This window comes from Palaemon carinicauda, chromosome 15, assembly GCF_036898095.1.
Source record: "Palaemon carinicauda isolate YSFRI2023 chromosome 15, ASM3689809v2, whole genome shotgun sequence".
NCBI lineage: Eukaryota > Metazoa > Arthropoda > Malacostraca > Decapoda > Palaemonidae > Palaemon > Palaemon carinicauda.
Genome location: NC_090739.1, coordinates 5,202,350 through 5,229,304, shown reverse-complemented (window position 1 = coordinate 5,229,304; position 26,955 = coordinate 5,202,350). Strand labels below are relative to the sequence as shown.

General features: G+C 41.1%; 1 long non-coding RNA gene across 1 annotated transcript in view; it reads left to right on the top strand.

The window, feature by feature from the left end:
• LOC137654457 (uncharacterized) overlaps positions 1-15,662 on the top strand; it is a 37,531-nt gene extending 21,869 nt beyond the window's left edge. The window contains exon 3 of the long non-coding RNA XR_011046635.1: positions 15,426-15,662. This is a non-coding gene — a long non-coding RNA (uncharacterized lncRNA). The remainder of the gene's footprint in view (positions 1-15,425) is intronic.
• Positions 15,663-26,955: the final 11,293 nt, after the last annotated feature.

The following is a 26,955-nucleotide window of genomic DNA, read 5'->3' as shown; positions in this document are numbered from 1 at the left end:
TGCCTAACCTTGATAGAAAAAATCCAATAAGTAATAAATACTGTACCTTATAGCATAATCTACTTAGTACCCCATAGCCAATGTGCATGCACAGCTTATAAGCCAATTATTGTATATTTTGTATCCTATCTCAGCCTGTATATATTTTAATCATTCTATTTCAAAGATTTTGTATTAAATTTTTATATATATCATACTCAACTGCACATGAATATCTGCTGATAAATCTTGCTGCAGCAACTTGTTTCTAATTTAATTTATACTGTAATTCATTTATGTAAGTACAATATCCTGTACTGTAATACACTAAGCCCTAAATGATATATAACTATATATCAGTTAATTAAACAACGTTCATGTTAATGATAGAACTGTCCATAATTCCATTAATTTAATGAACTTGTGGACAAATGTAGCATAGTAACATTGTCTAATAATTCTCTATGCCTGTTGTCTGCTAGCTGCCAAGCCCCCATGTTTGTTTTTGTCGTCCTCTTACTTCCAACAATTGTAAATTGCCGGCTTAAATTTGAGTCAAGCAGTTTGAAGAGTGATAGTAGAGTAATGTTGTGGGAGACCCTTCATGCAAACCCACTGGGTAGTACCTTGTCTCACCACCAGATAACACCACTTCTGATCTTGCTGCTGGTGTGAGCAGATGTCCTGTTTACCTCTCTTTGTTTTAGGACAATGTATTGGTCCCTAGGTGTTCACTCAAATGTTCACACAGGTATAGGCTTGGATCCCATATGTATCGGATACCTCTTTTGATGTATCGTGAGGAATGGCTGATCCTGGCCACCTCAAGTTTTTTATAGAACAAATAGCGGGGGACATATTGCTCCCCCCTTTTTGTGTTCAAGGGCTCAGGCTTCTACGGGAGAAGGTAGTCAGTGACACCCCCTTTCTCCAAGTATAAAGAATATCAGAAAAACCTATGCAACATCAAGGGAAGCATTGGCAGCGACCTCACCTCAAGGATATGATCTAGATAGGCTTGCCACAACCTTAGCGTTCCGCAAAACCACTTGATTATGCTATATTAGTCTCCAAAACTACATTGTTTTCAAGATTTTGAATGCTCTGATAGAATGTATTCAGGAATACCGTCTCTTTGATAAAGAGAAACGGTTATAAGAGCATAGATATATCCTCTGGGGAAGCGTTGCTAGGGACCCCCCTCGAGCATGTGATGCACGTTGTTTTGCCGCAATCTCAGCGTTTCGCAAAACCACGCATTAATACAAATCCTCAAACTGGTGGATAGAAAGGAAACCCACTGTTGGACATTTACCCTAAAAAGAGTATAGTCAAGTATTTGGAAATCCTCTCAATGAGCGTCATGGTGACAGCACTATTATGACCTAACTGACAGTTCTTACAGGACATGTGCCAGTTCCAGCCCAAGGCCTCATTACTTCGACATTCTTGGCTAGAAAGATCACTGAGGCCGATAATGATCTTCATTGGACTTGAAACCTTCCCTGGGGTCTTTCGCCCCTAATCAAGTGTGTGACTCAATTTCTTTACTATTTATTGATGTATGATGTACTAAAAAATTGCCCTTCTTTATTATGTAACACTGGGAAAGATTACCTTTTGGCAACTGAACGACAGCCTTGTCTCATTATGAGCCAGCTGCTCAATTCCCTGGCAGTTCTCGTAGGTCACTTACAATTATTATTAGTAACTGTATCAGAGAAGATTTTATCTCTCAAGAATTGGAAGTTTGGCCCTGTCTCTTTATGAGCCGGCTACACTAGCCTCTTATGATTCATGTTGAGCTCTTGCTATTACTATAGTACCGGTAATTAGATCTTCCAGAGAGGAAGGGTTTACCTCTTAACTGTATGGACACTTCCTTCTGAGGAAGACTCCCCTTATAAATGACTCAAAACTGTGTATCTGCTTAGAAATAAACTACAAATTTTATATAATTTGTATTTTTCATAGCTATACAAACATAAGTCATTTACCATAGGTCCTGCCTCAACCTCCCTGCAGGTCTTTGACCAGGTGAGTGTTGTGAGGAGATGCTGTGAGTAAGCTCCTGCTTGCTCCTTGCGCATGCGCTGCGTTTACCCAGCAGAAAGCATGATGCAATCAACCAAAATTTTGATCGGCTGGTCATATAAATGACTCTGGTTTGCGTAGCTAAGAAAAATACAAATTATTGTATAATGGATTTACAAGAATGTTAGGAGGATTTATAAAGCTTAAATTTATGAACAAAATAAAGAAAAAAATGAAAAATAAAAAAAAAATTAAAAAGAAATACACCCTAGATTTCTGCATCTACTTCATAATTTTTCAGCTACGCTGTGATAGCCAAGGAAATACTTAGTGTGAATACTGTTGTGCAGACAAATGAAGTCATAATGTTTTTTTTTCAATATTAAACTTACCCGATGATCATATAGCTGTCAGCTCTGCTGCCCGACAGAAAAAACCTACGGGCGGAATACGCCAGCGATCGCTATACAGGTGGGGGTGTACATCAACAGCGCCATCTGTCAAGTAGGTACTCAAGTACTCGATGTCAACAAGAACCAATTTTCTCTCTGTCGTGCCAATGGCAAGACCTACTAAATACGCCGTCCCTAACTGGATTTGTTTTCACAACGATTTGGTGAAGTACACTATTCCAGTTTTGAGCTTTCGCTATGCAGGGGTTTTATCTTCATTTCAAAACTTGAACTCGTTTTGGATAGATTTAATTATGGTGACGAAGAGAGTATGGACTCTCTTTCACTTTTAAATGGCCGACCCTTCCCTTAGACGGAAGTGTGTTTAGGTTTTTGGTAATTTTGCTTAACAAGTTATAGATCTATTTATTTTATATCTCTCCGCCTTTATTAGGCCTCTTCGATTAACTTTCCATTTATTATAAACTTATAAAAAATTAATTTTTATGTTTGTTTATATGCGACCTTTCCTAATAGTAGGCGGTCCTTACTTGGAACCGAAGTTAATTAACATTGAGCCCGTTATATCGTATTTAACCTTTTAAGAATTTAATACTTTTTAATTTTAATGCTTTATGAAAGAATTTCTTTGATAGTCTCGTACTGTTTTCAAAGATGAACTAACGTTTAGTTTTTTAGTCTCCGCAGTTGTTGACGTTCAGAACGTTCAACATGCGCTCTATCGTTACGATAGAGAGAGAGTGTATCACGGTTTCACGTTGCAGTAAGAGTAAACCGATTCTAGCGTTTCGTTCATTTTTTCTTAGCTTAAATGGTTTAAATTCTAAATAAAGGAACTTTTTCAATATTAATCTTACCCGATGATCATGTAGCTGTCAACTCCGTTGCCCGACAGAAATCTACGGTCGGGATACGCCAGCGATCGCTTATACAGGTGGGGGTGTACTCACCAGCGCCATCTGTGGTCAGGTACTCCAGTACTTCTTGTCAACAAGACCTCAATTTTTCCTCTGTCGTGCCACCGGCAAGACTTACATGGATACGCTGTTGATTTTGGAGTCTTTCGTTCACGATTTGGTGAAGTATTTGCTCTGAAATTTAGCCTTCGCTGTACAGGAAGCTTTAGCCTTAGCTTAGCAAGCTTTTGGTATTAATTTGATTCATTGGTTAACGATCTTTGCTTACTTTGGAATTCCCCCTTTGACTACTTCTAAAATTCAAGATGTCTGACCATTCCCAAGTTCCTAAATACAGGCGATGTAGTGTTAGGACTTGTAATAGGCGTCTTCCGAAGGCCTCTGTTGATCCTCACACCGTATGTTCCAATTGTAGGGGAAAATCCTGTCAATTGGAAGATCGATGTGGGGAATGTGCTGGGCTTTCGGAATTCGATTTTAATGAATTCCTCAGATATACTCGTAGGTTAGAGAAGGAGAGAGATAGGAGGAGTTCTTCTCGCTCTTTGGATATTTCCTCTCCCCATGCCCCTCAACCTTTTCCTTCCCCTGTGGTGGTGACCCCCGAACCTGCTACGAGTGCTCAGCCTGCAATGGCTGATATGTTGCGTGCCATTCAGGCTCTCGGTGATAAGGTGGAGTCGTTGGTTAGTGACCGCAATCAGCTCTTGGCAGATGTCAGAGAGCTGAAAGCGAAGAGTGCAGTGGGAAGTGTTAGTGCAAGTGCTGTGCATAGTGTCAGTGTCAGTGTTGCGCATGAGGATACATCTGTGCGTGCCAGTCGTCCGCCCAGTCCGGGACCTCTTGCAAGCTCCCAAGCCCAGGGGAGAAGCAATGTCGAAGGACCAAAGGGTTCGGCAGGCCTTGATCGGCGCACAGATGTATCCTCAGTGGTTGCGGACGTATCTGCTAAGGATCGTCCCTTCCACTCCCAGACGAATGAGCCCTTACATTCCTCGTCTGTGGAAGAGGTTTCCAGGAGGAAACGGTGGACTAAGGTCTCACGACCGCTTAAGCGTAAAGTCCCTTCAGAGCTAGTCCAACGGCCCAGGTGTAGCCACTGGGTCAGTTCGGACTCGCCGCAGTCATCTGATGACTGCACACCTCCCAAGAGAGGTAGAGTGGTCCCTCAACAGGCCTCTGCTCCAACCACAGTAGACCCTAAGTGGTCCATGCGGCAGACTATGCAGTCTCAGCTTGCGGCTTTTATGCAGGATTATCAGGCAGAGAAGGTTAACATCCCTCCTCCTGTGAGAGCTCCTCCACCGTTGCGCAGTCCTCACTGCCAGACGCATGTTCGTGCTGCACCCTCTGCTTACATGCGTGAGCTGCCGCATCGGGAGTTGCCGGGTTCCAGCACTATGCGGCATTCTCCTCAGCCCATGCAGCATGCTCTGCAGACCTTACAGCATGCTCCGCATTCCATGCAGCATGAGCCGCATTCCATGCAGCATGAGCCTCATACCATGCAGCATGAGCCTCATCCCATGCAGCATGAGCCGCATGCCATGCAGCATGAGCCGCATACCATGCAGCATGAGCCGCATCCCATGCAGCATGAGCCGCATGCCTCACAGCATGCTCTGCATACCACACCGCATGCTCCTCAGCCCACCGCAGACCCTCCCTCACACCGGCCCTCTGCTTTTGTTGTTGCCAGCTCACAGTCTGTCCAGCAGAGGCATGATGATGGATCCGCAGGTACGCATGCACCCGTTCTGCAAGATTCAGCCGTTCAGCTTGCTGCTCTGCCTTTGCCTCTTACAACTCAACTGTCGGGTGAGGAGGCTTCTGAGGATGAAGCTGCTCATCTTGATGATCCTCATTCTGATGTTGAAGGACACAAGTCTTCGCCACCCTCCTTAGACTTCCGCAAAGTCCTTGCTTTGTTCAGAGAGTTGTACCCTGAACACTTTGTGTCTGCAACCCCTCGTTCTCCTCCCTCCGAGTTTGCTCTGGGCATGCAGTCTACTGCGCCTGCCTTCACCAAGCTTGTTCTTGCCAGATCTTCAAGGAGAGCTTTGAGGGTTATGGGGGATTGGTTGCAGTCCAAGAAGCAACTGGGAAGGACCTCTTTTGTGTTTCCTCCTCCCAAGCTGGCTTCTAAGTCGGGCGTCTGGTATGCCACGGGAGAGGAACCTGGCTTGGGGGTTCCTGCCTCTGCCCAGGCCGACTTCTCAAGTCTGGTTGACTCTCCCCGCAGGTTGGCTATGAGACGTTCGAAGATCTGCTGGTCCTCTTCAGATCTTGATCACATGTTAAGGGGAGTCTTTCGTGCCTTCGAGATATTCAACTTCCTCGATTGGTGTCTGGGAGCCTTAAGCAGGCAAGCCTTAAGCAGGAAGACTGCCCCTTCTGACAAGGACTCAGCCATGCTGATCATGTCCAGCATGGACAAGGCAATACGGGATGGGTCTGGCGAGCTTGCGGCTTCTTATGTATCAGGGGTCCTCAAGAAAAGGGAACATCTGTGCTCCTTCTTATCTGCTGGTATCACCCCTTGCCAGAGGTCAGAGTTACTTTTTGCTCCTCTGTCCAAGTGTCTGTTTCCGGAGGAGTTAATTAAGGGGATGGCTGCCTCTCTTCTCCAGAAGGATACGCATGACCTCATGGCTTCTTCTGCACGTAAGGCTAAGACCTTACCTTCCGTGACTAAACCTTACCGCCCTCTAGCAGTTGATACTCCTGCTTCCAGGTTCATCCCGCCCTTTCGTGGCAGAACCTCCAGCAGAGGAGGTACCCGTGCAGACAGTCACCGTGGCAAGTCCAAGAAGGGTTCCAAGTCCACAAGAGGCAAGTTTTGACTTCCCTCCTCTCCAGACAGCTGTAGGAGCCAGACTCAAGACCTTCTGGCAAGCTTGGGAGAGCAGAGGTGCAGACGCTCAGTCTGTGAAGTGGCTGAGGGAGGGATACAGAATTCCGTTCTGCCGCAATCCCCCTCTAGCTACATCTCCCATCAACCTCTCTCCCAACTACAAGGAGAAGGACAAGAGGCTAGCGTTGCAACAAGAGGTGTCGCTCTTGCTACACAAGGAGGCAGTGGTCATAGTCCGGGACCATCAATCCCCGGGCTTTTACAACCGTCTCTTCCTGGTAGCCAAGAAGACAGGAGGTTGGAGACCGGTGCTGGACGTCAGTGCGCTCAATGCTTATGTCACCAAGCAGACGTTCACTATGGAGACGACGAAGTCGGTCCTAGCAGCGGTCAGGCAGGAGGACTGGATGGTCTCGTTAGACCTGAAAGACGCATACTTTCACGTCCCCATCCATCCAGACTCCCAACCTTTCCTGAGATTCGTCTATGGAAAGGTTGTGTACCAGTTCCAAGCCCTGTGTTTTGGCCTAAGCACGGCACCTCTTGTGTTTACGCGACTGATGAGGAATATTGCGAAATTCCTTCACTTGGCAGACATCAGAGCCTCCCTCTATTTAGACAACTGGCTTTTAAGAGCTCCCACAAGTCGTCGCTGTCTGGAGAATCTCAGATGGACTATGGATCTGACCAAGGAACTGGGCCTCCTGGTCAATTTAGAGAAGTCCCAGCTCGTCCCATCCCAGACCATTGTTTACCTGGGTATGGAGATTCAGAGTCGAGCTTTTCGGGCTTTTCCGTCGGCCCCAAGGATCAACCAAGCCCTAGAGTGCATCTTGAGCATGCTGAGAAGGAGCCGATGCTCAGTAAGGCAGTGGATGAGTCTAACAGGGACACTTTCATCGCTGGCCCTGTTCATCGAGTTAGGGAGACTCCACCTCCGCCCCCTTCAGTATCATCTGGCTGCTCACTGGATCAAGGACATGACACTAGAGACGGTCTCAATTCCTGTTTCCGAAGAGATGAGGTCTACTCTAACGTGGTGGAAGAACAGCATTCTTCTCAAGGAAGGTCTTTCGTTAGCTGTTCAGACCCCCGACCACCATCTCTTCTCGGACGCATCAGACTCGGGCTGGGGTGCGACATTGGACGGACAGGAATGCTCGGGAACATGGAATCAGGAGCAAAGAACACTCCACATCAATTGCAAGGAGTTGTTGGCGGTTCATCTGGCCTTAATGAACTTCAAGTCCCTCCAGCTAAACAAGGTGGTGGAGGTGAACTCCGACAACACCACAGCCTTGGCTTACATCTCCAAGCAGGGGGGGACTCATTCGAGGAAGTTGTTCGAGATCGCAAGGGACCTCCTCATTTGGTCAAAAGATCGAAGGCTCACGCTGGTAACGAGGTTCATTCAGGGCGATATGAATGTCATGGCAGATCGCCTCAGCCGGAAGGGTCAGGTCATCCCCACAGAGTGGACCCTTCACAAGAATGTTTGCAGCAGACTTTGGTCCCTGTGGGGTCAGCCAACCATAGATCTGTTCGCTACCTCGATGACCAAGAGGCTCCCATTGTATTGTTCTCCGATTCCAGACCCGGCAGCAGTTCACGTGGATGCTTTTCTGCTGGATTGGTCCCATCTCGACCTGTATGCATTCCCGCCGTTCAAGATTGTCAACAGGGTACTTCAGAAATTCGCCTCTCACAAAGGGACACGGCTGACGTTGGTTGCTCCCCTCTGGCCCGCGAGAGAATGGTTCACAGAGGTACTGCAATGGCTGGTCGACGTTCCCAGGACTCTTCCTCTAAGAGTGGACCTTCTGCGTCAACCTCACGTAAAGAAGGTACACCCAAGCCTCCACGCTCTTCGTCTGACTGCCTTCAGACTATCGAAAGACTCTCAAGAGCTAGAGGCTTTTCGAAGGAGGCAGCCAGAGCGATTGCTAGAGCTAGGAGGACATCCACTCTCAGAGTCTATCAATCTAAATGGGAAGCCTTCAGAAGCTGGTGCAAGGCCAATGCAGTTTCCTCAACCAGTACCACTGTAACCCAGATTGCTGACTTCCTGTTACATCTAAGGAACGTTAGATCCCTATCAGCTCCTACGATCAAGGGTTACAGAAGTATGTTGGCAGCGGTTTTCCGCCACAGAGGCTTGGATCTTTCCTCCAACAAAGATCTGCAGGACATCCTTAGGTCTTTTGAGACCTCTAAGGAACGTCGGTTGTCCACTCCAGGCTGGAATCTAGACGTGGTCCTAAGGTTCCTGATGTCATCTAGATTTGAACCGCTCCAATCAGCCTCTTTCAAGGACCTCACATTAAAAACTCTTTTCCTAGTATGCCTAGCAACAGCTAAGAGAGTAAGTGAGATCCACGCCTTCAGCAGGAACATAGGTTTCACATCGGAAACGGCTACATGTTCCTTGCAGCTCGGTTTTTTGGCTAAAAACGAACTTCCTTCACGTCCTTGGCCTAAATCGTTCGAGATCCCTAGCCTATCCAACTTGGTGGGTAACGAGCTGGAGAGAGTACTTTGCCCAGTCAGAGCTCTTAGGTACTATCTGAAAAGGTCAAAACCTTTACGAGGACAATCAGAAGCCTTATGGTGTGCTGTTAAGAAGCCTTCGCTACCAATGTCTAAGAACGCAGTTTCTTACTACATCAGGCTTCTGATTAGAGAAGCTCATTCTCATATGAAGGAAGAAGACCTTGCTTTACTGAAGGTAAGGACACATGAAGTGAGAGCTGTGGCTACTTCAGTGGCCTTCAAACAGAACCGTTCTCTGCAGAGTGTTATGGATGCAACCTATTGGAGAAGCAAGTCAGTGTTCGCATCATTCTATCTCAAAGATGTCCAGTCTCTTTACGAGAACTGCTACACCCTGGGACCATTCGTAGCAGCGAGTGCAGTAGTAGGTGAGGGCTCAGCCACTACATTCCCATAATCCCATAACCTTTTTAACCTTTCTCTTGATTGCTTTTATTGTTGTTTTTGGGTTGTACGGTCGGCTAAGAAGCCTTCCGCATCCTGGTTGATTTGGCGGGTGGTCAATTCTTTCTTGAGAAGCGCCTAGGTTAGAGGTTGTGATGAGGTCCTTTAGTATGGGTTGCAGCCCTTTATACTTCAGCACCTAAGAGTCGTTCAGCATCCTTAGAGGACCGCTACGCTCAGTAAGGAAGACGTACTTATTAAAGGCAGAGTAATGGTTCAAGTCGACTTCCTTACCAGGTACTTATTTATTTTTTATTGTTATTTTGAATAACTAATAAAAATGAAATACGGGATACTTAGCTTCTTTGTTAACATGTATACTGGTCTCCACCCACCACCCTGGGTGTGAATCAGCTACATGATCATCGGGTAAGATTAATATTGAAAAATGTTATTTTCATTAGTAAAATAAATTTTTGAATATACTTACCCGATGATCATGATTTAAATGACCCGCCCTTCCTCCCCATAGAGAACCAGTGGACCGAGGAGAAAATTGAGGTCTTGTTGACAAGAAGTACTGGAGTACCTGACCACAGATGGCGCTGGTGAGTACACCCCCACCTGTATAAGCGATCGCTGGCGTATCCCGACCGTAGATTTCTGTCGGGCAACGGAGTTGACAGCTACATGATCATCGGGTAAGTATATTCAAAAATTTATTTTACTAATGAAAATAACATTTTTATTTGGGAAACCTTTCAGTTTTTTCCTTTAGCAAATAACATGTTTTAACGATATATAATTGGGCTCTTCTCTCAGGTGCTAATTCAAGAGAGAAGAGAGAGAGAGAGATAGAGACGGAGGGAGAGAGAGGAGAATAAACGTTTCGTTCAAGCGGGTAACGTTGTTCTCGTTTTTTACTCTTCTCCCTAGTCGCTGTAGGGGAAGAAGGTAAAACGTTTCTAGGGTTTTATTCTTGTTCCCAGGCTTTATGCGGTGAGAGATTGTAAACGTAGTTTATTTGATCTAGTGTTTAGTCTCTTTTCCAGCCACTGAATTCTTTATCTTTTTTTTTTATGTTTTTCTGTTGCATTGTAAAACTGTTTTCGCAATTACTACCTTTTAATGAAGGATAGGATTGCGTGTTTCAGGTAGAAATCAGTTAAAGTTTCGATTTCAGTGAAATATGTGCAAACAGAAAATCAAAAGTGATAAAGTGATATGCGCAAAGTGTTACAGTGTTGCGTGCGAGGGTTCGTCTGTTCGTGCCAGTTGTTCACCTAGTCCGGGACCTCTTACAAGCTCCCAAGCCCAGGGGAGAAGTAATGTCGAACGACTTATGGGTTCCACAGGCCTTGATCGACGAACAGACGTTTTTCCCTCCGTGGTTTCGGGCGTTTCTACCCACGTTAGCCGACGTGAGATCGCCCCACCCACACAAAGACGAGAGAGCCCATTTATTCCTCGTCTGCGGAAGAGGTTTCTCGTAAGAAACCATGGACCACATCTTGCAGCTTTTTAAGTGCAAGTCGGTCCCTTCCGCGCATGTCCAACGGCCTAGGTGTAGCCACTGGGTCAGTTCGGACTCGCTGCAGTCATCCGACGACTGCACTCCTCCCAAGAGAGGCAAGGTGGTACCGCAACAGGCAGTAACTCCGTCTGTTGCCGCACCAGCTGTTTTAGACCCTCAGTCACAACGGACAGTAGCTCCGTCTGTTGCCGTTTTTTGTAGACCCTAAGTGGTCTTTACTGCAGTCTATGCAGACTCAGTTAGCTGCGGTTATGCAGGAGTTTCGTGCGGAGAAGGTTGACACTGCTCTCGTTAGCCTACAACCTGCCACGGTTGTGCGCCCAGCTCACGCTGAGGCTGCCTGCTCCCACACTCCGGCTGCGGAGAGCTCCACCTCCGATGCGCAATCGACCCTGCCAGACGCATGTTAATGTTAGCCGACGTGCGGCACCCTCCGTTAACATGCGTGAGCTACCGCATCAGCAGTGGGAAGGTGGAGTCAAGCTGCCGTGTTTTGACGCGATGCGTTAGTTTCCGCAACCCACGGCAGTCCCCACCACGCACCACCACTCCGCTTTGGTTCACTCCGACTGAGGAGAAGGTTGACGATGCACCCGTTTGCCTACATCCTGCCACGGTTGTGCGCCCAGCATGGCTGCCTGCTCCCACACTCTTGTTGTGAGAGCTCCTCCACCCATGCGCAGTCGACCCTGCCAGACGCATGCTAACTCCCACAGACACACGGAGCACTCCGTTGCCGTGCGTGAGCTACCACAAGCTGCCGTGTTTTGACACGGTGTGTCAGCCTCCGCAACCCACTGTGGTTACCGCCACTCGCCCGCAGCAGACAAGTCAGTCAGGAGTTGAGGCTTCCCCACACAGCTTTGGTTGTTGCCAGCTCACAGACTGTCAAGCAGTTACATGACGTTGCCTTCTGGTCTGCTACTAATGCACCAGTGCTGTATGTCCGCACGCACCTGTTGTGGTTGACAGTTCAGTTTTTGACAGTTCACAGAATGTCAAGCAGTTACATAACGTTGCCTTCTGGTCTGCTGCTTATGCACCAGTGAGACCCTCACTGAGATAACCTAGCTTTTCTCGGACATGGTTCCTGTAGATGAGAAAGTGCTGTTCTCCCTCCTTCTGATATTCCTTTGAGGACTCTGTCATTTGGAGAGGAGCCTTAAGCTGCTTAGCCTCCTATGGACTTTAATTAAAGCATAACAAGGCTTCCAGGGATGGTAAATGGTTCCGCTTCGGTCGCTAACCCCGTCTGTTGCCACACCTGCTCCCATAGACCCTAATGGGCTTTGTTGCAAGACATGCAGTCCAAGCTTGTGTCCTTGATAGAGGATTTTTTACGGAGAAGAACCTCCTAGCCAACAACCTTCCTACCGGTTGGTTGTACGCCCTGTTGACGCTGAGGTATCCTACTCACGTCCGCCAGTTGAGGTGGTTCCTCCACCGGTGCGACCCAGTGTGGGTTGCCAGTCGCACGTTGACGTTAAGCGACTCTCGGAGGTGGTTGTGGACGTTCAGTGTGTCACTAGGAAGACGTTCAACAACCAGCAGAGGTGACTTGTTGTGACGCAGTGCGGCAACCTCAGCAACCCGGTAGGGGGTTGACTGCACAACCCAGACAGTCTAGACAGTTTCGGGTTGACGCTGTACTTCCTCGCGTCCCCATGGTTGACAGTTCACAGACTGTGCAGCAGTACCATGATCTTGTGTCCGGCTCCGTCACGCATCCACCAGTGCGACCGGATTCAGCGAGTCAGACGTTGCCCACTCCGTTGCCGTTTCCTCATCAGTTTCGGATGAGGAACCCTCTGATGAGGACATTGCTGAACAAGACGATCAACCCCCAGCCCTGTTATCCATCCAGAAGATGCTGAAGAAGGAACACTGCCCTGTCAGGCTGTGGATGAGTCTGGTTAGGACACTGTCATCCGTGGTTCAATTTGTGTCACTTGGAAGACTACACCTCCGTCCTCTTCTGTTTCATCTAGCTTTTCACTGGAAAAGGACAAGACGCTAGAAGCGGTCTCGATCCCGGTTTCCGGAAAGATAGTCTGGTCTGACTTGGTGAAAGGACTTTATCAACCTTTGAAAGGGTCTTCCCCTGACTGTTCAGACTCCCAACCACGTTCTCTTCTCGGACGCATCGGAAGTAGGCTGGGGTGCGACATTAGGCGGTAGGGAATGCTCGGGATTATGGAACTCGAGTCAAAGGACAATGCATTTCAACTGCAAGAAGCTACTGGCAGTACGTCTGACCTGGAAAAGCTTCAGGTCTCTCCTTCAAGGCAAAGTGGTGGAGGTGAACACGGACAACACCCTGCTTTGACGTACATCTCCAAGCAAGGAGGGACCTACTCTCTGACATGGTACGAGTTCGCAAGAGACCTCCTCTCCTGTTCAACAGGTCTAGACTTTTCACTAGTAACGAGGTTCATCCAAGGCAACTTGAATGTCATAGCAGATTGTCTCAGTAGGAAGGGACAAATAATTCCAACATATTGGACCCTCCACAAGGATGTATGCAAGAGACTTTGGGCCACCTGGGGCCAGCCAACCATAGATCTCTTCGCAACCTCGATGACCAAGAGGCTCCCAATACTTTGCTCACCTATCCCGGACCCAGCAGTAGTTCATAGAGATACCTTTCTACTAGATTGGTAACATCTAGATCTATATGCATTCCCTCCGTTCTAGATTGTCAACAAGGTACTGCAGAAGTTCGCCTCTCACGAAGGGACAAAGTTGACGCTAGTTGCTTCCCTCTGGCCCGCGAGAGAATAACTCACCGAGGTACTTCGATGGCTAGTAGACGTTCCCAGAACACTTCCCCTAAGGGTGGACCTTCTACGTCAGCCACGCGTAAAGAAGGTACTCCAAGGCCTCCACGCTCTTCGTCTGACTGCCTTCAGACTATCGAAAGACTCTCGAGAACTAGAGGTTTTTCGAAGGAGGCAACCAGAGCGATTGCTAGAGCAAGGAGAACATCCACCCTTAGAGTCTACCAATCGAAGTGGGAAATCTTCCAACACTGGTGCAAGTCAGTATCCGTATCCTCGACCAGTACCTCTGTAACTCAAATAGCTGACTTCCTCTTATATCTGAGGAAAGAACGATCTCTTTCAGCTCCCACTATCAAGGGTTACAGTAGCATGTTGGCATCAGTCTTCCGTCACAGAGGCTTAGATCTTTCCAACAATAAAGATCTACAGGACCTCCTTAAGTCTTTTGAGACCACGAAGGAGCGTCGTTTGGTTACACCTGGTTGGAATTTAGACGTGGTTCTAAGATTCCTTATGTCAGACAGGTTCGAACCGCTTCAATCAGCCTCCCTGAAAGATCTCACCTTTAAGACTCTTTTCCTGATATGCTTAACCACAGCTAAAAGAGTCAGTGAGATTCATGCCTTCAGCAAGAACATCGGATTCTCATCCGAAACGGCTACATGTTCTACAACTTGGTTTTCTAGCCAAACACGAGCTGCCTTCTCGGCCTTGACCAATATCGTTCGATATTCCAAACTTATCGTATGGTTGGAAATGAACTAGAAAGAGTATTATGTCCTGTAAGAGCTCTTAAGTTCTATTTTAAAAACCTTCTCGAGGCCCGTCTGAAGCTTTATGGTGTTCAGTTAAGAATCCATCTTTGCCTATGTCAGTGAATTCTTTATCCTATTTTATCAGACTGTTAATACGAGAAGCTCATTCCCTTCTGAATGAGGAAGACCAAGCTTGGCTGAAGGTAAGGACACACGAAGTTAGAGCTGTCGCAACTTCCGTGGCCTTTAAACAAAATAGATCTCTGCAAAGTATATTCGACGCAACCTATTGGAATAGCAAATCAGTGTTCGCGTCTTTTATCTTAAGAATGTCCAGTCTCTTTACGAGAACTGCTACACTCTGGGACCATTCGTAGCAACGAGTGCAGTAGTGGTGGGGGCTCCACCACTACAATTCCCTAATTCCAGAACCTTTTTAATCTTTCTCTTGAAATATTTTTGGGTTGTCCGGAAGGCTAAGAAGCCTTTCGCATCCTACTTGATTTGGCGGGTGGTCAAAATCATTTCTTGAGAAGCGCCTAGATTAGAGGTTTTGATGAGGACCTTTAGTATGGGTTGCAACCCTTCATACTTCAGCTCCTAGGAGTCGCTCAGCATCCTATGAGGATCGCGAGGCTCAGTAAGGAAGACGTACTTAAAAAGGCAGAGTAATTGTTCAAGTCGTCTTCCTTACCAGGTACTTATTTATTTTATGCTTGTTATTTTGAATAACTGCTAAAATGAAATACGGAATACTTAGCTCATAATGTCAACATGTAATGCTGGTCTCTACCCACCCCCCTGGGTGTGAATCAGCTATATGATCATCGGGTAAGTTTAATATTGAAAAATGTTATTTTCCTTAGTAAAATAAATTTTTGAATATACTTACCCGATGATCATAAATTAAAGGACCCACCCTTCCTCCCCAATAGAGACCCAGTGGACAGAGGAGAAAATTGGTTCTTGTTGACATCGAGTACTTGAGTACCTACTTGACAGATGGCGCTGTTGATGTACACCCCCACCTGTATAGCGATCGCTGGCGTATTCCGCCCGTAGGTTTTTTCTGTCGGGCAGCAGAGCTGACAGCTATATGATCATCGGGTAAGTATATTCAAAAATTTATTTTACTAAGGAAAATAACATTTTTACTATGAGTTATAATAGAATCTCTCTTTTGGAATCCATATACAGTATAATAACTGATATTTTTTTCTTCCAGATAAATGAACTCACTACTATGTTGGGAGACTATAAGAAAGAAGCTGATAGTGTTCACAAGAGCCTCAGAATTCTCCGCGAGGCCTTCGACCAAGTTCTTATGCATCAGAAAGATGCTTTGAATGATAGATGATGCATATTTTGGGCATTCTCAGTAATGTACCCCATGTTCCCTCTTCAGAAAGAGTTTGTATATACTATATTTTTAATACATTTCAAGAGGTATAGAGATAAAGAAGTTTATAAAGATTAAATTTTCTACACTAAAGTTACATTGTGTGCTGTTAGAGTAGCGAAATGGATGTTAGCAGTAGATAAAAAATCTCTAATTAGGTTATGTAACTGCCGAGCATCTAGAATTGGAAAAAATGCAGTGCGGATACATCTGGGTAATGAGGCATCTTTCAAATGTTTTACACTGCAAGGAGAGTATATCGTACTTCTTGAATATTCTATTGCAAATAATACTTTATCTGAGGAATACTTAGGTCCCAGATACAACGTCAGGTACTCTACTGTGTGGATACATTATCCCATGGTCAGTTCAAGTAGACAATATAGGTTTACTGATACCGCAATAAAATCAGAAAGAGAGTTACAGTTGTGATACTGTACTGTACTAATTTTAAAGTCTTTCTTGCCAAAGCTTATGACAGCAACATTTTATAAGATTCTCATTATTCCTCTCATAGAATATATAATACTTGTTAAATTTGTTGTGTTCTCCCAATAATTCAAAAACTATATTTTAGATGTATTGCTTCTTCAGACCATCGAGAGAAGATAAAATCAAAATGCTATAATATTAAGGTTACTTGGCTGTGCGTCGGTCTTTTTACTAAGATTTTTAAGATAGACTTTTTGAATCCGGCCTAGAATGGTTTTATTACTAGTACTCTAAAAATTAGTACGACGGTGTAGTAGCAGTAGCCCTTACTAATGACTGTTCTAATTATCAATACCTGTTAAATATAATTGTTTTTTTTATTGTGGAAATATATTTATTCTAATACTCTCGAGTTCTAATGACAGCTGACCACGTTTTTACTCGTAACTCGTTTCGTGGTCCATTTTCTTGGTTCCTTATTTGCTTTGCAGATGAAGTAATTGAAATATTTCATTGTAGAGAGCATTACCAGGGGTTTTGAAGTTAGGCTAAGCATCATAGCCAAGCTTGGTATATTTTATTTTATTCAGTACTCGACTTTAAAGTAGCACTTGTTTATATAAGCAAGCAATAGTTTTGTTATTGCCTTTGTTATTTCCCTTTTACTGTTTATTGAAAGTTTGTCGACAGTTTTATCATTTAAGCTGTGGAATATTTTGCCATGTGTGAGTTCATTTGCATATAGGTTTGTCAAGGTAATGTTGATGGACTGAATAGGTTCTTTAATGCAGTTCACTGATGCTGAAAACCTAAGAAACTATATTTAACGTTGTTATGCAAATAATTTATTGATGGTAATGTAAATGAACTTGTTTTTAGGATACAGTTAGAATCTTAAAAGCAAATGCTAATTTTCATTTTACTTTCGTTATGACTGCAATTATATTTTGAAACATATATGCTTCATATGTTGTATGGCCTAAAGCTTGCTCGCTCGCACTCTCTCTCTCTAGAAGAATTTGAGTATGTATCCAAGGACAGGAAAGGGATACCATTGTGTTTTGAAAATTCATATAGCCAGATTTTGAGAGCAAGACAACAGTCACAATTTCTTAGTACTGTCTGTAATGCTCACAACTGGAATGTCATTCAAAATTAGCTACAAATTGTTAATATGCTTCTAGCAGGGATAGAGAGTTGTATATATTTATTCTTTTAATCTACTGGAACCTTTTCATTTTACATTTCAGAATATTATTGCTTATACTAAGTACAATTTTTTATTTAAACCATAACTAGAGTTACCAATCTGAGGTGAGCTGTAGTTCAGCAAATATGGGAGATCTCCTCAGCTTATCACTATTTTACTTGATTTCGTTTTAGGAACCTTTTTCTATTTTTTCGTTTTATTTCAATTTGTCTCCAGGCGACTTATTTTGGTTTACGTTCTTTTGATTTATACTTGAAAATTGAGTATTCAGTTTTATTAATTTTACATCATATATTTTTAATGATCATGCATGTACTTCTCAGTATCCGCTAAAACATAATACACTGCAGGTTGCTTAGTTGCAAGCATTCTGTCAGGATTTTGCTTCCTTATAATTTAGTAACTTTTTATCTTATTCTAATGTTTACCTTTCATGAAGAAACAAATCCTTTGATTGAGGCTTATTAATCTAAAAATATGACATAATTTTTCATTGAGGTGGTAAGTGTTTTTCTGTTATGCTCAGGTAGTTGGCATAATTTTTAGGCACCTCTAGTTTGAAAATTTAGAGTAATTATAGTCCATTTCTTTTAGCGAGTCGTATTTGCACCGACTCGCAACGGTGCCCTTTTAGCTCGTAAAAGTTTCCTGGTCGCTGATTGGTTAGAATTATCTTGTCCAACCAATCAGCGATCAGGAAATTTTCCTAGCTAAAAGGGCACCGCTGCGAGTCGGTGCAAACATGACTCGCTAAAAGAAATGGACTATAGTTATAAAGCATGTTGTATTATCATTACGCCATACAAAGAGTTCCTCTCAATAAAAATGAATTATTCCACGTAACCCTTCTTAAATCAAAATGTTTATACTGTATGTACCTTATACCTTACAGTTGAAGTATAATTTATAATGACCAAGCAATATAATTTATCTAATCAAACAAGATATCAAGTACAGTATGTGTAAATAGGTAAACTAATAAAGACTTTCCGACCGATAAATCCACGAAATGTTTATTAATCAAGAGTAATGAGAAGATGATATAATGATACTCAAACATGAAAGTTCATCTATAGCTGGGCATCTGGTACTTCATAATTATGATTTAAGCTTTGTTTGTTGTCTCGTGACATAAACAGTATTCACCATTATAATACTTCCGTAATCCATGAAGTTGGCTTAGTATTTATTAATATCATATCGTCATTAGTACAGTATAGCTATGGGGACTAAAAGGTTGAGAAAATTACTTACATTTATAAGGGTCATTCAACCTTAAGATCATTTCTCAGTGACTGATTTTTTGGGGGGTTAAATTTTTCTCTAAGGAGTTCTTATTGCCAATCACAATTAAGGAAATATAACTATCTCATATCAGGTTTTATAGGTAAAAATACAAGAAGATTAGTACATTTTCTTCTTAAATTTCAGTGGTCTAGGTCTCCATACATGCCATTTAAAGAATTTTTGAGCATTCTACAGGGCTTTGTGCTGGCATTGTAATATCCTCTTCGGACTAACTGTTTTCTTTATTTGTCCAAACCACCTAAATCTTTGAGAATTCTTTAATACTGCAGTATTTATGCCTTAGAAATGGTACTATAAGGAGCATTTCACGGAGCGACACAGGTTCCTCGCCCAGAAATAGATTTTTCCTTCGTCAAAATCCCTTAATACTGAACACACATCCCTCCACGACTTTCTCAGTCATAATATGATTTTTCCATCACTTCCCATTCTAGTCTTAGCATTCTACAGTATTGTTATACTCTTGAGTTGAAATATATTACTGTACAGTAGTACCCTGATTTACGTCAGTTCCTACTTGAATATTAGATAGAAAAATGAAATACACGTTACGCCATTTTATGTGACCTTACGTTGATCTCAACATTGAACCATTACGATAGTTTTTTTAATTCTATATATGAAGTAAGTAAATACTTGTACCTTCATTATGAAATTGTTAGTGGTATACATAGTAAAAACAGAAAATATGAAGGAAAATATGGGTTTCGTCTGACAACTTTTTTACTCCTGAAGATGCACAGTACCATACAATTTTTTAGTGTGTAACTTCATCCTGAAAGAAGCCGTGTTGGCTTCATTACATTGTAAAGTAAAACAATTATCTCGATATGTTAGTTAACAGTGCAATGTGCTTAATTTTAAAGAAAATCAAGGGTTAACTAAAATATCTTGTTTAAAAAGAAAACAGGGATTTCGACCAAAAAAAGGCCTGTGCCTACACGCATTAGTTGTTTACCAATGTTTTGCGCTGTTGTATGTACACATTAATCTTAACTTTTTGTATCTCAACAATCTTTGCATGCTTTAGCAGTGTCTCCCAAGAAAGTTAAAGCTCGTGATTTTAAGAGGGATGTAATTACAATGTTGGAAAGACAACTTGGACATGATTGGTAGATATGAAAGGGGTAACAGGTTGATAAACATTGCACATGCTGTATGACTGCTTAGGGCAACAGTTTTCACGAAAAAGATGGTAACGTCTAATACGTGATTGAAAAGTCTCCATCATCAAAAACTTCAAAAATTAACCTGAAGAGAGGTATAATCTAAGATGAAATGTAATGCTTATTATTCCTTTTTGTAGAATGACAGACGCAGGAAAGAATTCCTACAAGCCAAAAGCTTATTAAAGAGAAGGCCAAGTCTTTGTTTAAGGACTTGCCTAAAAACACTCCATTTATTGCAAGGCAGATGGTTTAATCAGCTCAAGATACTCTAGTTTATACTATACTAGTATACCAGAATCTGCTGCTGTTTCTGATACTGTTGCTGCCAAAGAATTTTCCAAAATTTAAAAAAAATCATGGAAAAACATAAAATTTCCCCAGAACTCGTCTCAATGTCGACAAGATGGGATTATTCGGGAAAAGAATGCCTAATTGTTCATTTATTTCTAAGGAAGAGAAAACTACATCAGGGTACAAGATAGCTGAAGATAGAATCAAATTTAATGTTAGAGGGAAATGTTATTGGTGATTTCAAGCTAAAACCTTTATTGTGTATCATACCCATGGGCCCTCAAAAACATTTCCAAGTCCATGCTTCCTGTGATTTGGATGGCTAATCCAAAGGTATGTGTCACCATGGATATTTTTGAAGATTGGTTTAATGGGCAGTTTATACCAGCAGTAAAGGAATATTGCAGAGTCAAGAATTTTCATTTCAAGGTTATGTTGATCCTTGACAGTACCCCCAGTTATCCCACACATCTGAACGACATGAACCTGAATGTGAAAGTTGTTTTCTTGCCACCCAACCCAACGCCACTTCTCTTATACAAACCAGGGTCCAAGGCATCTTGGCAATATTTAGGAGGTACTATGTACAGTGCATATTAAGTCAGGCAATGGGTCCTATTTCAGTAGAGGACGGGATAAATATTATCTAGCAGTGTTGAACATAAGCACTTCTTGGGTCGAAGTGACCCGATTAGCAATGAATGGTGTTTGGAAAAAGCTGTGCCATCAATTCATGCATGATTTCAAAAGCTTTGAAGATCCAGCCAAGGACATCTCGTGGAATTTGGTAGCGCTGAGTAACGAACTGAGATGGAGTTGGAAGAGGAAGATTTTGAACAGTTGATCGAGGCTCACAAGCAACCACTTACAAATGAAGAATTGTTGGAATTAGAGGAGCAATGGAAAACTGAAGAAAGTTTCCCTGACCCAGAACGAAGAAATTTCAAGCTCAAAGAAATGCAGCTTGGATTTTACTACCTATCAATGTGTACCTTTTATTTTGATAATAAAAGAATGAACACCATTCAGGAAAGTTTTGAGCTGTTCCTAGTTAGTTGAAAAAAAAAGGGTACCAAGTCATTGCCTGGTCTTGATACTGAAGAACCGCTTCCATCGATATTAGGTTTGAAAAAAAATGCCATGTAGTAACAGCATTTACAATTTCATCTTTGCTGTCAGCTATTTCATCTTCACCCTCCAGCACTAGTTCCCCACTTCAAACTCCCCCTTCTGTGTACAAAAAGCAGGAGATGCAACTTCAAGGTAGTATGTTAATACAGTATGTACAGTATTGTTAATATTACAGATTATTATGCTATAATATTCTCTCTCTCTCTCTCTCTCTCTCTCTCTCTCTCTCTCTCTCTCTCTCTCTCTCTCTCTCTCTCTCTCTCTCTCTCTCTCTCTCTCTCTCTCTCATAAAAGCAGGTTGTGTTTTTTCATGTTTATTACATGTAAAGGAAGCAATTACTGTTAAGTAAGTCACTTTATAGGGATGAAAGCCGACCTACATTGAAAATCACTTTTGAATCAATTAACAGCATAGTATGGGGAATTACGGTATTATTATGTATACCTATACTGACACACATGGTTTTATTGTTGATTTTGGGTTATCATCATCATTGATTTTTGTCAAACTTTTCGTCTACAGTGTCACGTGCCCAATGATACCTAAACTTTCAAAGGCATTTTCTGCTTAAATTTCTAGAGTTCCATTTGGTCTAACTTCTAGCGTACTTAGAATCCTTTGTAAAATTTCCTAGTACATTTTTTTAGATCCTTCTAATGACAGTGTCATGTCTTTCAGAAAAGGGAACTATAATATATCCACACCTAGATAATTGCCATTAACCACCAGATTAACCCGATACTTCACTAAAGGAGTATGCATTTAACTATGAAAGAAAATAGGGAAGTCTTTTTTAGTCGTAGGGCATATGTCTCCATTTAACCAACTTGAGAGAGCGGTACAATGAGTATTATTAGGTAAGTATAGAAATAAAGTTTATTAAAATTTAATCATTTTCAAATATTGATGCAATTGGGAAAATTTTCATTTTTCAGTAGCATTAACATAAGTTTAGCTAGATTTTGATTTTTCTATCATCCAATGTTTAAAATTTATATTCTGAAATTGGTATAATCCTGTATCATTTTACTGTGCTGTATTGTTTTGACTTGTGAGTGGCTTTAAACTTGGAGCATAACTGAAGTTATTGTAGATTTATTGTTACTACCGTACTTCTACTTTTAATGACATTTCAGTTATAGTATTTACAATACTGTACGCAATAAAAACACCTCCACAGCTGTTTGGACAAATTATATGATTGAAATTTATGATTAGTAACAGATGCATATTGCAGCTCAAGATGAAATAGTTTGTTTGATTCAAGTTTAACATGACCACAGAGTTTTTATTGTAGACGTTCATAAGGCTCTCACAGAATTTGGTTTTAAATAAGTGTAAAGTCTGAAAAGTTGGGCAGCAGGGTTGGAACAGACCAAAAGTTATAAGAAAGAAAGAAATGCAAAAGCAAGTAATCTTTTATGCTAACCACAGACTGCTACAAAAAGCACATTTACGGGTTAGTCATCGTTTGATAACCGAATAGCTGTTAGCATGTTTAGTTTAATGTTTTTAAAGGTTAAATCATTAGACTAAGGAAAATTCCTTTGAAAGTGCAAAATACACAAACATTTTTCTTGTTTGAAAAGGGGCCAGAGCCCAGCTGTTTGTGGTGTGTTGAATATTAGGTCGATGAAGACTTTAAACGATTACCTGGTCGTAAGGTTTGTTCTTCATACTGTATTGCTACAAGATTTATTAGTAACTTTATCTCTTTCTTGAGCATATGTATTCCTTATTTTACTGTACAGTATTGTTGATTGTCATAAATTGTTTATATGTTTGTATTGCTCTGTTCTGCTATGTTAAACTTTTTCTTTATAATTCTGTTTTACCATTTGGTTAGGTTTCCCATTGATATTTACAGTACTCACTATTTAACAAATTAAGTGTGTTCATGCTAAAATACTTTGCAATCATAGTAGCAAAATGTGTGTGAAAGATTGTCTGTTCTTTTATACCCACAAAAGCTAGACTTTACTTTCGGGGAATGGTTCATATTAATATAATTTGTTTCCCGTTCATGTTCGAGCAGATCCTTGTGGCTAGGTGATAGTTTTGTATTTGAGCTTATTAATGGTTTTGGATTATTTTCTCATATAAATAATTTCTAATACGATGCAAATTATCCAGGGGAGTTGAAAGGAAATGTATGTTCTCATCAACAAAATCCGTAAATTTTGAAAAATTTACAGTTATGATTTTTTCCCTGGCAATAAACATATGCCTTTAGTAAAGGAAGGTACATTTTATCGGTATGTGGTAATTGGCGTGCCAGTGTCCTTCGTCTTGTATTTCATTATCTCAGTCTTCTTGGTTGTATTCAGACCTCTAAAGATTTTTTGGTTATTACTGCATATTAAGATGTCTTTCCCTTGTTTAGTTAGCAATTACTGCATAAAGTGTACATGGGAAATGTTTCTAGGCGACCATGATGTATGTATATCGTGTCGGGGCCAATACTGTGTTTGAAATATTGATTTTGGATAGTGTGTTTCCCTTGTGGTACCTCTCGTGGAAAAGCAGGTTTCAATGGTTGCTGATCAAGTTAGCATTTCGAAGCGCATAGGAAACTCGCCGTGATTTCAAGGGAAAGAGTCAGGGAAGACTAGGCTAGCTGAGTATAGCAGAGATGATAACAATAATGACATGCCTCCACCTTTAGGCAATTCACATTATTAGCCAACTTTAGACAGCGATGAGCTACTTGTAAGCTTTTTTCGTGGATTTGTTTTTTTTATTTATGGAATTTTGGCTATATACTCCGGTGCAAGACCCTATGAGGTTATCCAGTGCCAAAGTACATTTGTGGGAAAACTCTGCATTTACAGTATGAAGTAAAAGTTATAGGCTGAAGGGTAAGATGGAAGAGTGGAAACAGGAAAGGAGGTAAATGTAGAAGCATATAAAGTAAGTGCAGTCAGGGGCCAAAGGAATGCTACATAGACACTTTGTGAATTTTACCGACATCTTTAACTCCCAACAGGGTTAAACTAGTTTGGAAGTACTGTAGTTGAATGTTAAATTTACCGAGTGAAATGTTTAAATCGTGTAATTTAGTGATTTTTAATTAACTTTGTTGACCTAGTGTATTGCAAACACTTATTGTATCAAATACAAGTTTGCTCTCACAGCTTGCCCCAATTTTTAACCTATCAACACAGATGAGAACCAATCCAAAATTTCTTGCTTCTGATCATAAAATGTTTTTCTTGGTGCAATTCACACAAGTTCTTGATTAATTTAACATAAATTATTTTAACATGAAAAAACTACAATATGAAGTTCTCTTAGTCATTTTTCTATCAATTTTATTAGGTTTTAGTCATTTGCTGTAATGATACAAAATAATGTTTGGAAACTTTCAGTAGTTGATGCTGGGAGTTCATGTAAATACTGAATGTTGGTCGATATAACTGTTTAAGTGTCTTTAATTCAACTGTATAGTCAGGGAAATTGATTCAACCTATTGGAGCTTAGAAATCTTTATTGCCGCGATTCACAATGAAGGTAAAGTCATGTTGGACGATTCATTACTTCTTTTTTTTGTCTTGATGAGAGTAGTTTCAAGTTTGTGTAACTTGCATCAAGCTATGAGAGAAAAATCAAAACTTCAATATGCAATAACAATTACTAATTCCTTATTAATATTTCTGTGTAATTCATTATGTCAATAATTGCTTCTGAGATATGCTTTTATGAAATTTTGTAAATCACGTTTGATAACAAATGGGGCTTCTCAGCAGCTACATCTTTGTTTAAAAAATATGTTGCTAAGTACAATAGTCCATACAGAGTTTCCATGTAATGTGTAGGTTTGGAATGGTTTATTATCAAGCTGCGTATTATAAAATTGTATCCATAGAGTGAGCCAGGAAAGATAAACTGTTTTCGATTATCTTAATATGTTTCCAAAAGCAGATATTTGCAATTACAGTATGATTGTACTTTCATGTGAAATATGCTTCAACTGTTATTGTTGATTGGCTCACCCTTTTACAGACTTTTAGTGATGAGCTAGACGGGAAATTTTATCGAGTTCAACGAGTTTGGTTAATCAAAGACTGGAAATTACTTTAATAAGACTTGCCACAATCCCAAGTTTGCCACTTGTTGCTGAAAGCTTACTCACTAGTACTCTAGTTGTGTGAATAATAAAAAATACTGCCCTTTTCAATTGTTCGTACGCTCCAAATTTGACTTGTTGGTTTGGCATAGACTAATGATATCACCATCGTTGAGGTTTGTGTTAAGGTGGTTTACAAGGAGGGTCTTTGTTCTTTGGTTAATTTAATTACAATAATTGTTTTTTCTTTTATATTTGGTTGCTAAAGTTGACAGGGTTCCGGAATGCATATGTTTATACTTTTAGTGTTACAGTATATAGTATTTCCCATATATTAAGAAGTAAATTACCGAGTACAAGTTTGAATTTATTCTAAATTGCTTTAACAAAATGGAGCTATACAAGGTCAACTGAGGTAAGCCTCTTAGGATTGGATTTATGAAGGGCATGGATTATTAGCGTAGATACTGTGTAGTAGATAATAACATTACTATTCAAATTCTCTAAAAAAAAAAAAATACTGTACTGTATTTTGTATGTCATTGATAAGTTACTGACTTCAATTTTAAGACTATGCATTGTAAGCAAGTCATTTTCCTTTAAATGACAGAGGTTAATGTTAGCTTGTCAAACCAATGAGAAAATCAAATACAACTCTTCCACCCTTTACAGCATCCTGTTCCATTCTTTCACATGGGCTGCAAAGTTCCAAGAGCCTGTGTGGACTTTTATAATTGTGCTTTGATATGCTCATGTTAGGATAGAACTCTCGGTATTAGTAACTTTCTAATAATGGTTCCATCCCATAAAGTTTACTTTTAGTCGTCTTTTTCAAATCTAATTTTATTAGAAGCATCTATAATTAATGCTAATCTCAGTTACTTTGTGAAATGGCTTCAAAAAGTTTCAATGCCTCAACACTGATTAAAGTGCAAACAAAAATTTAGTTAGTATATCAGACAGTTTTCTGTTCTGTGATGGGACACTTGAAGGGAAAAGTTTCCTGGGGGTGAGGGAGTTTGATGTTGACTGTACTCTAGAACAACTTGATATCTTTCAGGTATTGGTAGGAAGACTCCTCATTACAGTTGAATAAAGATCACTCATAAATCATACTTCCCTTAAGGTGGTTGGCTGAAGTTAGTTTTTTATCTCGGTGGTCTGGTTGATTTATTTAATGATAATTCCTTAAAGGTAACTAATTTTTTCTTTTTACCGTTCCATAATTTTCTTGGCTAATGAACTACACTGCCTTTACCTTATTAGCTTGTACTGTAGCCTTATAGAAGTTATGTTATTTTTTTATTCAAACATTTTTGCCATACTTTAAGCCTCAATTTTGTTTCAGCAGATGGCAGTAGCTATTTCCACGTCATCCTTAAAATTTATAGAGTATAATGTCATAATTCAAATGGCCAGTTGTTAACTTTTAAGTTTTTATTTAGCATGTTATATTGTACTTCAGTAATGCCTAATTATTTTAATTTATAAATTTTGTCAAAATGGACTGTGCAGAATTATCTTATTGTGAATACTCATGTAAATGCAATTTTTTTTTATTCTAAATTTTTGGAGTTAATGTGCTATGTGGTCTCTCCAAAAAATTCCCAGTGAAAAGCTTGAACAGGGAATCCAATACAACAATAAAATACCAAAGAAATATTGTCCTCTGCTCCAGGGCCAGTATATCAATGTGCTCAGCACTAACTATGACATAGCACATCATGGCGTATCTCTCTTGTGAGGAG